The following is a 13,072-nucleotide window of genomic DNA, read 5'->3' on the forward strand; positions in this document are numbered from 1 at the left end:
TTGGGAAACAGGACTATATCCCACAAGCTGGTATACTTCCCTGAGTGTCCAACACCTCTGCTGGGACGGGATTTGCTTTGTCGCCTCGGTGCCACCCTGCATTTTACTGAGAATGAAATAACCCTGACCTTACCCCCTGAGAATGCATGGATCATGACCCTTGCAGTTGAGCCCTCAGCCATGCAAGCCCCAGAATAAAGCCTGTGGGAAGACCAGGTGTACCCCCTCGTGTGGGCATCAGGGATTCCAGGAAAGGCCACCCACCAGACTGCCATTACTATTCAGCTCATACCAGGGAAAGGCCCAGTGCAAGTAAAACAGTATCCAATCAAGAGGTAAGCCAAAAAAGGTTTACAGAAAACTATAGATCGATTCCTAATGTATGGTATTCTCCGGGAATGTCAGTCAGCCTGGAACACTCCCATTCTACCCGTACAGAAGCCTGATGGCACATATTGCCTGGTACCTAAGGGCAGTCAATGAACGGGTTAAGACTGCACCCTCTTGTCCCTAATTCATATACCTTATTGGCTTATATAGGGAGACAGTATACCCATTTTTCAGTCCTCGATCTGAAAGATGCTTTCTTTACTATCCCAGTTGCCACCCCGTCACAGGAGATCATCATCTTTGAGTGGGAGGACCAAAAAAGGGTTAAAAAGCAACTTTGCTAAACAGTGTTGGCCCAGGGATTTAAAAACTCCCCCACCCTCTTTGGCTAGGCTCTGGCCAGGGACTTAGAGAAGTGGGATAATAAGGAGGCGTCCTTCTGCAGTATGTAGATAATTTGTTAATTGCCATTGTGGGCCAAACCCCCTGCCTTAAAGCCACCGTGAGCCTCCTGAATTTTATTGGACTCCAGGGATATCGGGTAGCATGGAGTAAGGCTCAAATCGCCCTCCCAGAGGTACGGTACCTCGGGTTTCACATACGGCAAGGGGAGCGTCAGCTTTCAAGCAAAAGAAAGGAAGCTATCTGTCAAGTTCCTACCCCAAGTAATCGTAAGCGGCTCAGGGCATTTCTGGGTATGGCAGGCTTTTGCAGGATATGGATCCCAGAGTTTGAACTGTGGGCTAAACCCCTGTACGACTGTGTAAAAGCAGCAGATCATGACCCCTTCTATTGGACCCCAGAGGCTGACAGGGCATTTAAAATCCAAAAAAAAAAAAAAATTGATGGAAGCCCCGGCACTGGGCCTGCCGGATCTCTCTAAACCGTTTCAGATGTATGTACATGAACGAAAGGGGGTGACCCTAGGAGTGCTCACACAGCTGTTAGGAGCATGGAGACGTCCCGTGGCTTATTTTTCTAAGCAACTGGATCAGGTTGCAAAGGGTTGGCTGGCATGTTTACGGGCGGTCGCAGCTACTGCCCTAGTGCTTGAGGAAGCCGAGAAGCAAACATTGGGAGGGGTTATGCAAATCTATACTCCCCATATGGTCCGAGCCTTATTGGATACAAAGGGAGGGCTTTGGCTCACCCAGGCTCGGATTGCTCGGTATCAGGCTAAGGTGTTAAAAAACTCTGAAGTCACCTTACAGCCTTGCCCCTCCCTTAACCCAGCCACCGTCTTGCCAGAAACAGAGGAACAGGAACATAACTGTTTAGAAATCATAGATGCCCAGTACTCCAGCCATCCGGATTTAAAGGATGTACCCCTCCCAAATGCAAATTATAAGTGGTACACTGATGTACGGTACTGTAATAAATGGGCAAAGGAGGGCAGGTTATGCTGTTGTGACCCTCCATGACACTGTGGAAGCTAAAGGTTTGCCTGCTGGGACCTCTGCCCAGCTTGCCGAACTAATAGCCCTGACCCGTGCACTTGAACTGTCAAAAGGAAAGCGGGTCAATATTTTTACTGATTCAAAGTATGCTTTTGGTGTGCTACATGCTCATGCTGGCCTATGGAAGCAAAGGGGAATGCTGACAGCCCAAGGCTCCCCAGCCAAGTACGGGCCCCAAATCCTCCGGCTCCTAGAAGCCATACAACTTCCCTTGGAAGTGACGGTGGTACACTGTAAAGCCCATCAAAGGAAAAATCAAAAGGTGGCCAGAGGTAATGCTAGGGTAAATAGGCTAAGCATGCTGCCACCCTGCCATCCCCTCAGACTGAGAATGCCCATATGCATGCCCTTATCCCATCAGTAGGGGAGCTTCCAACCCCTCAGTACTCTGGGGAGGAGAGACAGCTAACTGACAAACTCGGTCTCTGGGAAAAGGAGCGATGGCTCCATTCCCCGGAAGGGAAGGTCCTCCTACCAAAGGGCCTGATCCAGCCGGTGCTGCAAAAACTACATCAAACCACTCATGCTGGCAGGGAAGCACTTATCCAGCTAATGGGAAAATACTTTATCACTTCCGGACTCCGACCCCTGGCTGCCCAGGTACAAGCGGACTGCTTAGTCTGCCAAAAGAATAACCCCCGACTGGGACATCCTGTGCCACCAGCTGCCCTAGAACTCACTCCGGGCCCTGGACAAGTGTGGCAAATAGACTTTACTGAGTTTCCCCGGACCCAAGGGTTCAAATATCTCCTTGTCATAGTGAATCGGTTCAGCGGATGGCCAAAAGCCTTCCCATGCCGTAATTGCACTGCCAAAACAGCGGCCCTCAAGTTTGTTAAGGAGATCATTCCTTGCTTTGGACTCCCACTGTGGATGGAATCTAACAACGGGACACATTTCACGTCAAAAATCATTCAAAGCATCTCACATGCCTTACAGATCCCCTGGAAACTCCATACGCCCTGGAGACCGCAAGCCAGTGGTGTAGTGGAGCGTACCAATCAGACCCTTAAACGGCATCTCTCAAAAGTGTGCCAAAAAGCCTTACTGCGATGGCCTAATGCTTTGCCCCTCGTCCTACTTCATATCCGCGTTCTCCCAAAGGGTAAATTAGGGCTTAGTCCCTTTGAAATTATGTTTGAAAGGGCATGGCCTATGAATGGCACCCCGGTTCTGTCAGGGGAATGGGAGTTGGGTAATGGTTTTTTGTCACAGTATATATGTTCCCTGTCTGCTGTTCTATTGTCTCTTCACAGGTATACCAAGGATTCCCAGCCTCTCCCCTTGGACTTTCCCGTCCACTCCTTACAGCCTGGTGACTCCGTGCTTGTTCGTACCTGGAAAGACGAGCCTCTCCAAAAAAAAGTGGAAAGGACCCTATACCGTCCTGCTGATCTCCCATACAGCGGCAAAGATCGAGGGACACAAAAACTGGATCCATCACTCTCGTCTGAAGGCAGTACCCGCCCCCTCATCAGCAGAACAGTGGACTGTCCAACCTGCTGACTCCTCATCTAGTGACAATCTCAGGCTAAAGCTACTGTTTATAAGACACAAATAGCAGGCACCTTAACGCTAAAATGGGCCCACCCAGGTACTGGAGACCCTGGGTTAAAAAAACTCTGGTAATAATTAATTGGGTAACATTGTTATTCTCTGTATTGGTATTTCCAAACTGTGCATATCGGGAGCATAACTCCTTTGTTTCGCTTGCGCACCATGTTGCTACTTTAACAAACCAGACTGATTGTTGGGTATGTGCTCCAACTCCACTGTCCACCAGAATGGGAATGCCCCTTGACATGCTGCCCCTGACCCTAGCAGAATTAGCCGCCACCAAAAAGCAAAAAAGAACGGACTCGCCGTTCTGAAATAAGACCTCTTTACAGCAAGCCACCTATCAGGACCAGGAGTATTCAGTTGCAGTACTCACTGAGGGAGTATTATGTTTTACCCAAAACCAATCTAATTACTATGGGCGTCCTGTGGGGAAAAGCTCCTGTGTTATTACACAGTGGGCTAATAGGTATTAAATAAAGACCAAAAGAGGAGGCCAGCAGTGTGGGTGTAATGGTTCCTCCCCTTTTAAAAAAACTCTTACAAATAATTTTACCACAAAAAAAAAAGTTTAAAAATATAATTTGCCGTCCAGTTAATATCCCCAATGTAGCAAGCCAATGGTGGGTTTGTAATGGTCCCTATAGCAAGTGTAATTTAAACAGCACAATTAGAAACGCCCCCACTTGTACCCAATCAGGAGGATGGGATGCCCCCTTAGGAGCATATAAACTGTTTAAAAAAGAAGCCTTAAATATCCCAGGAATCCCCTTAAGAAACAGTCCTTACTGGGCCCTACAGGGTCACTATTTTGTATGTGGCCGAAAGGCTTACAAGGTGCTGCCAGCCAACTGGACAGGTAGCTGTTATATAGCTCATGGAGTTCCTCATCTGTCAATAACTGCCACACTGCCCAAAAAAAAAATTAGAAATGCCCAAAATACCTCTGTTAAGTCACAAGAAAAGACCCTGCGGCGACTGACTACGGCATTAAAGGGCAATATAAAAAATTCCCTCACAACCGAGAAGCTTGTAGGGTGCTCTGTACTGGGAGTAACGCCACTGTTTACCGGGCCAGCCATGGCATGCATAGGCCGCTATACTGTAAGGCTGCAAATGGTACTTAAAAAAATGGCCTTAAAGTTAAAGGACTCGGTTAATAATTTAAGGTCAGCAGTAAAAACATTAAATAAAAAGGTACAGCAGCTCAGGACGTTTTCCCTCCAAGGCATCCCAAGGAGGGGTTTGTGCCCTCGTTGGGCCCCAATGTTGTGTGTGTGTATATATATATATATATATATATAATAGCAATTATAAAATCTATAAAAAAAATGGTACAGGCTGAGGCCCATGCCCGAGCCGGAGCACAGGTTGCCTATACTGCCCCAGAGAGCGATTGGTTGTAAACCTTGTTTTCAGCCTGGGGTTTGTCGTTTTGGCTTGGTGGTTTATTTAGCCTGTTATTAAAACTTCTCTTTCCTGTATTGCTTGTATTAATGGTATTATGCTGTGCAGTATCATGTGTCAGGGCCCTTTTGCAAAAATTAATAAGTCATTCTCTTCAGGAGTGCTTATGCAAAAGTCCTATTGTAAAGAAATAAGTAGCCCAAGTAAAAAAACTCAGAGCCAAGGCTGTTAAGTGTTCTCAAAGGAGGGAGTTGTTGGGGACACTGGGGCATGGACACTAGGTAACTCGAGGGGATGGAAGACCACGAGTGTCGATGAAACCCCCTCGCACAAGGCCCAAGTGTCCTTGCCCCCCCCCCCCCCCCCCCCCCGCCTGGAGGCACTCGCAGCAGCTATGTGTACTAGGCCCAAGTGTCCTTGTCCCCCCCGCCTGGAGGCACTCGCAGCGGTTATGCTGAGGATCTGCAACAATATGTTGCAGAGTCAGACTGCCTGAAACTAAACAAGGCCAAACAGGGCAGATATGGAAGAACAATGCTGAATAAAGCAGCTTTATGTATAGTTTAACAAATAATACAAAAAACAAGGGAACTAGCTGGTAACTAGATTGGCTGGCTAAATGGATACTCAGGGCAGCTTGCTATTGGATAAGTATGCTAAAAAAAGAATGTATAAAAGCCTGTGTAACTTCCTGCTCTGTGTGCAGGATTTGAGATTCTATTCTCCCTGTACCTTTTTGCAGCTGCAAATAAACTTTCCTGCTTCTCCACCCCGTTGTGATTATTGGGTGAAGCAGGAAAGTTTATTTGCAGCTGCAAAAAGCTGTTTTTTTGCCTCTCGGCAAGGGGTGCCGGCAACAATACTGTGAAGGCCAAGATTATAACAGGATTCAAAAAAGAACTAGATAAGTTCATGGCCGACAGGTCCATCAGTGGGTATTAGCTAGGATGGACAGAGATGGTGTCCCTATCCTTTGTTTGCCAGAAGCTGGGAAAGGGCGACAGGATGGATCACTTGATGATTACCTGTTCTATTCATTCCCTCTGAAGCACCTGGCATTGGCCACTGTAGGAAGACAGGATACTGGGCTAGGTGGACCTTTGTTCTTACCCAGTATGGCCATACTTATGTTCTTAATAACAGTAGAATTATTTTTAAGATGACTTCAGTAAAGATATACAATACACTTTAATATATTTACAGGTGGATCCACTTCATCCAATGAAGCTAAAAAAATTAAATTTTAATCAATCATCAGTAGATTAAATTTTAATCAATCGTCAGTAGAAACAGACAAGGGGATTAAGTAGGGTATGTGTCAATCTAATGTTATTTTGTAAACTCTAGTTTATGGAGAACAAATACAATATTTTGAAAGGTGTTCCAGTTACTCTGTTGTGGTCAAAATTCTGTACAGAGAAATCCTTATTTTTATCATCAATCTCACTGATTTTTCTAAATCTGTAGTTCATTTTTCTAAATTTATAAGATTATATGAAAGTCTAATTTTTATTCAAATGTCTAATTTAGTTTCAAGAGTTTTATTGCATTGCAAATTGTCTCCAATAAAATATTAGGAGTGGAATATGGTGAGGAACTGGAATCAGATTTCTGTTCTATTGATTTTAACTACTTCTAAAGTGGCTAAAGCTATAAGTGATTACAGAGAGAACAAAGGCTCTGACCCACAGCCTACTCAAATGAAGGGGAATGTTTCTGTTGGTTTCTGAGGGCTTTTGATCAGGGCCTAAACTAAAAGAACTTAACTAACTCTTGATGATGATAGCCCTGCTTAGTCATGGTAAGATCAGGGTTGAAACATTTGTGCCAACCAAGTACCTTATTCTTTCACTGTGTACCACCCAAAACCAGGAAAGGGAGATGGGGTGGAAAAAGAGTCAAGAAAGTCACTTCCTATTTTTTCTTGGAACTAAAATGAACATGTCTTTTAAAACCATGAGACCAGTCTATGGGTTGTCTCATGGGCCTCACTGAGGGGAGTTCCCAAAAACAACAAGGGGTAATATGCTCGATGACCGAGATAACGATACACACCTGGGCACTGGGTGGAAGGGTGTGGATGGAAACAGCCCCTACCTCTTTCCCTGCAATGTCAGTGCTACAGAGGGAGGGTGTATTTAACCTGCTTCTCTCATGAATCTCTGCATATCAGTTGGGCAGCAGCACCTGATGGAAACAGCCTTCAGCTGGTTCCCTGCAGTGGCTTCCTTGGCATTCTTATTAGTGTTTGTATAAGGACTGTGAACAGTTTAAGTATGCAAAAGTTTGTATTGTACAGAATATAGAAAGAGAGGCAAAGATTGTTATTTCTTGAGATAAATTATATAAAACAGCTAACATCTGAAATGACTGATGATTTCCTCTTTTTAACAGGATTTGCTTGTTATTACTTTCAGGCACTAATGTGGTGAATAAAAGACAAATATCACACATACAGAATTATAGCTGAATGGAAAGCTTAACATACACATTAAAATAAGATTGAGACTCCTAATTAAACCTACAAAACCAAACAACTTTGTTTCTCTCAACATACTTAACAAAGGCTCCATGGCTCTATCATGGGTATACTTTAAAGGGAGGGAAGGGAAAGGCATAAAGAACCTTTCCCCTCTAATGTCCTATGCAAGAACTGTCCATAATTGCATTCTCAGGGGCAGAAGCCTACTCCTATAGAGTGTTAAGGAAGGAGACAGGGCTACGATGGCCATACCTCTCATTCCACATTGACACTGAGGGGAAAACACCTTCCTAAAATGATGCCGTGCTTCCTGCCACTGAGGCAGTGTGACTAAATTATCTAGTAAGGGCTGTGCCTAACAGACACAATCTGGTTCACAGTGTGTGCTGTAGTACATACAACATAGCTGTTTCTACTGTCCCTTCCTCCTCCTCTTTTCTACTCTCCTCATTAATTAACCTCTTTACCTGCCTACAACACTTCTGCTTCCCCTCCTACATTCTTTCCCGCTACACCCCATAAGAAAATAACAAACCTGGACCTAACAAGATGTTTGCCAAACGTCACCCTGGCCCCTTTCCTGGCAAGTTTTATTCTTCTCTTCAAGTTTTCATACCCATCATTGTAGTATCTGAGCATCTCACAGCAATGCATTAAGCAATGTGATTGCACATCTCTCATGTACTGTTTGTTCTCTTATCCTCTCTCCAGAGTGTCTAACGGTGGAGTGGGGTGTCTTGTTTCGGTAGTGTCTCTTTTTAATGTAAATATATCTGTTGCTCTGTGTTTGTTAGAAAAGACAAAGACAAGAAACGCTCCTTGCTCTTGGAGAGGCAAGTGGTGAAATTTGTGATGGTCCTTTGTTCCTGGAGGGAGTTCATTCCACAGTCTTGGACCGCCCCAGAGAAAATTTTGTTTTGCTCTGAGGAGTAGTTGTGCTGTTGTGCCAGAAGAATATCGTTGTTGACCATGGTCTTGTCCCAGTGCTTCAGACTATCTTTTAGCTATCTTGTGCCTAGGCCAGGGCGTGCTTGAAGATCAAAACTGAGAACTGAACTTGATTTGAAATTCTATGGGAAGCCAGTGTAGAGAGCAGAGGGCAAGTGTGATTGGTTATGTTCAAGGTAACCTGTGTTGCTGTGAAAATGTGCTGCAACATTCCAAACTAGTTGGAGTTTCCTAAATGCTGAAGGTTTTGTGCCCACGTATAATGCATTGGTGCAGTCGAGAGATGAAGAAGGCATGAATAACCGAGGCCAGCTCATTGTCCACCAGGAAGGTAGACAAGGATAGATGGTAGAAAATGTTACTATGGATGTTGCTATGTGAGAGTTCAGTGTCAGCGAGGCATCCAAGAGTAATTCTAGACTATGGACTGAAATTACCCTCTGTGTGTGTGTGTGTCCCCCCAACTAATGGTGACTGCAGTATGACTGCAAGTTCTTCAAAATACTTTCCTCTGCCCACCAGCATCATCTCTCTCTCTTGCTCAGATTCAGCTTCATTCAGCAGTTCTTCATCAAAAAGCTGATTTCATCCAAGCTTGGGTCATCTTGGTGGTAGTGGTGTGGTCATATGAGGTGAAGAATTGGTTGAGTTGTGTATCATATGCATGTTGCTGGCATTTGAGTCTGACCAGTTCACCAGGTGTTTGCATGTCTATGTTGAAAAAGGAGCTGAGATAAAATTGATCCTTGTGGAACTCCACAGGGAGAAGTTACCTAGTGATGGATGTGCAGTTCCTAACAATCATTGGGTATGTCCCTCCAGGTAGGACTCAAACCATTTTAGCTTATTGCCCTTCTATTCCCCCATCCCCTCGAACACTTTGTCTCGTCTATTTAGACTGCAAGCTCTTCAGAGCAGGAATTGTCTACTGTTGTGTGTGTGTGTACAACAGGCCTGCTGACAGCAATTCTGGGACCCCAAGTAGAACAGTCAGTGGATCCCCTAGAAAGGGATGTGCCCGCCTGGCTGCCTTTGCCGCAGCCAGTACCACCCTGCATACACCAGGGCCGGATTAACCTTTTGATGGCTCAGTGCCAAACATATTTGTGGGCTCCCCTGGAGGCAATGGAGCATGGTGTGAGGTCAGTACCTGGAGCGAGGGGCCAGCCAGGGGCAATGAGGTATGGCATGGAGGGGGTGGTCCCGCTCTGCCCAGCCCAGTATGAGGGCACTGTATACAAACTGGCAGCTGACAGACGCCCAGCCCTGTGCTGCCAGCGTGCCGCTTCCCCTCTGGGGCAGGCCTATGCCATGTCACACAGGCCCCCCATACCCAAAACCCCCCAACTCCCTATACCCAGCCTCCCCTGGACCCGCTATGCCAAGCCCCCTCCCCGGCCCACAGCCCCACCACAACTGCCCAGCACCCGTCACAAAACCATACCTGCCCAGCACTCCCCCTACCTACAGCCCCACCACAACTGCTCAGCACCCCACAGAGACCCCCCACTGCCCAAAGCCCCAACACACACACAGATCTCCCCCACCCTGCACTGCCCAATGCCCTTCCCTACAGCCCCACAGCAACTACACAGCCCTCCAAACAGACCCCCCTCCTCTGCCCAGCACCCCAACACACACAAGTCACCCCCACTGCCCAGCACCCCCGAGACCAACTCCCCCATGCCTTGCCCCCCAGCCGCACTCACCGGCCCTGCTGAGCCAGCGAAGAGAACGGATCCCCCCTTCCCAGCACAGTCCTACGGGGCAGAACAGCTGAAGCTTGGGAACACAGCGTGGTCCCATCCCCCAGGGCCCCACCAGCCCTACTTGCCTGGTGCTGGTGCCCAGGGCGGAGAGGAGGTGTTTCCTTGCAGGAGTGGCCCGGGGCAGCCACTGACTTCCTCAGCCTGCCACTTCTGTAGAGTGGGCCCTGGGCCCTGCCTGGGCAATTTAAAAGGGCCCGGGTCTCCTGGCCGCTATTGCAGCAGTGGCTGCGGTTGGGGGGGCCCCAGGCACTTTTTAAATCACCTGGGCCCCTGGGTAATTGCTCCCCGCCCCTCCCCCGGTACCTCAGGCCCACCAATAATGTTGGAATAATGGAGCCCCAATCCTGACTGGGGCCTTTAAGCACAATCAGAATATAAATAACTGTCTGTATCATGAAAAGAACAGGAGTACTTGTGGCACCTTAGAGACTAACCAATTTATTTGAGCATAAGCTTTCGTGAGCTACAGCTCACTTCATCGGATGCTCACGAAAAAGCTCAGGAAAGCTTATGCTCAAATAAATTGATTAGTCTCAGGTGCCTTTTCTTTTTGCGAATACAGACTAACACGGCTGTTACTCTGAAACCTGTCTGTATCATGGTTGCTGTTAGGAAAAGATTGTGAATAAATTTTTACAGCCCTTTATTAGTACGCTTTGATTTCTTTTTTTTCCTAATTGTTGACTTTCAGTTTAATCAAATGCTATTGCTGAGAATGTACTTTGAAAATTCTTTAGCTAACTTATTTGGAAACAAATTACTTTTGCAATCACCCCCCAGCAATCAGTTTAATGACACCCAACTAACTCCATAGATTGTTACATGTCCTAGACACACAAAAATTCCCGGATAAGACTAATTCAGAAGTGCATGCTTGGAACAATGCTGCTAAAGATTTGAGATGAAAATGTTTAGAATATATTAATAGAAAACAGTCAGAGAGTGCCATAAATGCATTCCTAAACCTAGTGAAAGTCAGGCACTGAACACAGCACGCTACAAAGAAACTCTGAGTTCAATCAGGAAATTAGAGAACATAATTAAGGATAATCAACAAGAATTCTGGTTTGTGAATAATCAAACTCAGTTGACATCATAATAATCAAGGCGGAAATAATGATTGTGTCCATAGCAGAGGAGGATTGTTTTTGAGTTAAACTCTAAACTCCCATTCATTCTAGTCATTGTACCCTGTGCTTATTCCATTAAAAATCACTCTGGTACCATAATCATGTATAATGTATGTCCAGAGATGAGGTACCTAAAACAGAAAAATGTTTTATACCCATTCCTTTTTTATTCTTTGGCATTGTAGCCATTCAGATTAATAGAACTATTCATCCCCTAAAGGAATAGTCACTGAGCTGTTTAAAATGTAAGAAAGAGTCCACCCTGACTCATGTGGAATACGGTGCTATTCCACAAGTAAGGGTCAGAAAGCAGGGCCCGTAACGTTTGGAAAGTTTGTGACTTTGTCATCTTCAGAGCATGCCCTTATAGTCGGAATTTATATATATAAAGTTGGGAAGTTTATAGTCTGGAATTATTTTCTTTATTAGCCCTTTGCATATTTAAGGATATTTGATAACAAAATACCTTAAAGACAATTTTCCTTTAATAATATTATGACATGCATGACTCTAGTAGTTACTACTATTAAAGTTGCAACACAGCTTCCATTGTAATCCCTTCTTTTCAGATATTCAGATTTTTCTAAAACATTCATTTTTTTTAATTGAAATTCCCATGCTTGCTCTCCACTAGGAGGTGACTTTCTTTAGGAAGTTTGAGCAAAAAATCTTCAGTGATTTGAGATGGGAGAGAACAAACAAGTCACTCTTCCTGCTGAGACAAATTTTAAAAATCCTTCTGTGATGGGGTGTATAGACCCTACACTGAAACGGTTACTAGGGGGTTAATGGACAGAGAAGCTACTTTCCCACCTGGTGCTAATTATTTGACCAGCAACAGTTGGGATAAAAGTTTACAGCTCAGGAAGAAAGGGACTACTGCGGGGGAGAGCCTGAGGATTCTGTTCTGGCTAGAAACTGGGAGGAAGCAGTGCAAGGAGCTGGAACCGCCAAGGACAAAACAGTGGAACCAGCTCTTTGAAAGGGGTCTGAGGGAAGATGTAGGTAAGAGATGGCCCAGGGAATCAACAGTGAGTCTGAGAGGGCAGAGCTTAGCTGCTTAGTACAGGCTGCTTGGGCTAGAACACAGAGGAGAGGGTGGGCCTGGGTTTCCCTACCTGCCAACAAGGAAAGGGATGTAAGCCCTTCCGACACAAGGAACCACCAATGTCAGAGCCCAGGGTGAGGCTGAAGATGTGGCATAAGGTTTTTGGACTTCATTAACCTTGAAGGGGTGTGTCATAAATATAAAGGGAAGGGTAAACCCCTTTAAAATCCCTCCTGGCCAGAGGAAAAATCCTCTCACCTGTAAAGGGTTAAGAAGCTAAAGGTAACCTCGCTGGCACCTGACCAAAATGACCAATGAGGAGACAAGATACTTTCAAAAACTGGGAGGAGGGAAGGAAACAAAGGGTCTGTGTCTGTCTGTATGCTGCTTTTGCCGGGGATAGAACAGGAATGGAGTCTTAGAACTTTTAGTAAGTAATCTAGCTAGGTATGTGTTAAACTATGATTTCTTTAAATGGCTGAGAAAAGAACTGTGCTGAATAGAATGACTATTCCTGTCTGTGTGTCTTTTTTTTAACTTAAGGTTTTTCCTAAAGGGATTCTCTATGTTTTGAATCTAATTACCCTGTAAGGTATCTACCATCCTGATTTTACAGAGGTGATTTCTTTACTTCTATTAAAAGTCTTCTTGTAAGAAAACTGAATGCTTTTTCATTGTTCTCAGATCCAAGGGTTTGGGTCTGTGGTCACCTATGCAAATTGGTGAGGATTTTTACCAAACCTTTCCCAGGAAGTGGGGTGCAAGGGTTGGGAGGATTCTGGGGGGGAAAGATGTGTCCAAACTACGTTTCCCAGTAAACCCAGTTAGAGTTTGGTGGTGGCAGTGGAGATCCAGGGACAAAGGATAAAATTAATTTGTACCTTGGGGAAGTTTTAACCTAAGCTGGTGAAAGTAAGCTTAGGAGGTTTTCATGCAGGTCCCCA

The sequence above is a fragment of the Chelonia mydas genome, chromosome 7, assembly GCF_015237465.2.
Source record: "Chelonia mydas isolate rCheMyd1 chromosome 7, rCheMyd1.pri.v2, whole genome shotgun sequence".
In the NCBI taxonomy this organism is placed as follows: Eukaryota; Metazoa; Chordata; order Testudines; family Cheloniidae; genus Chelonia; species Chelonia mydas.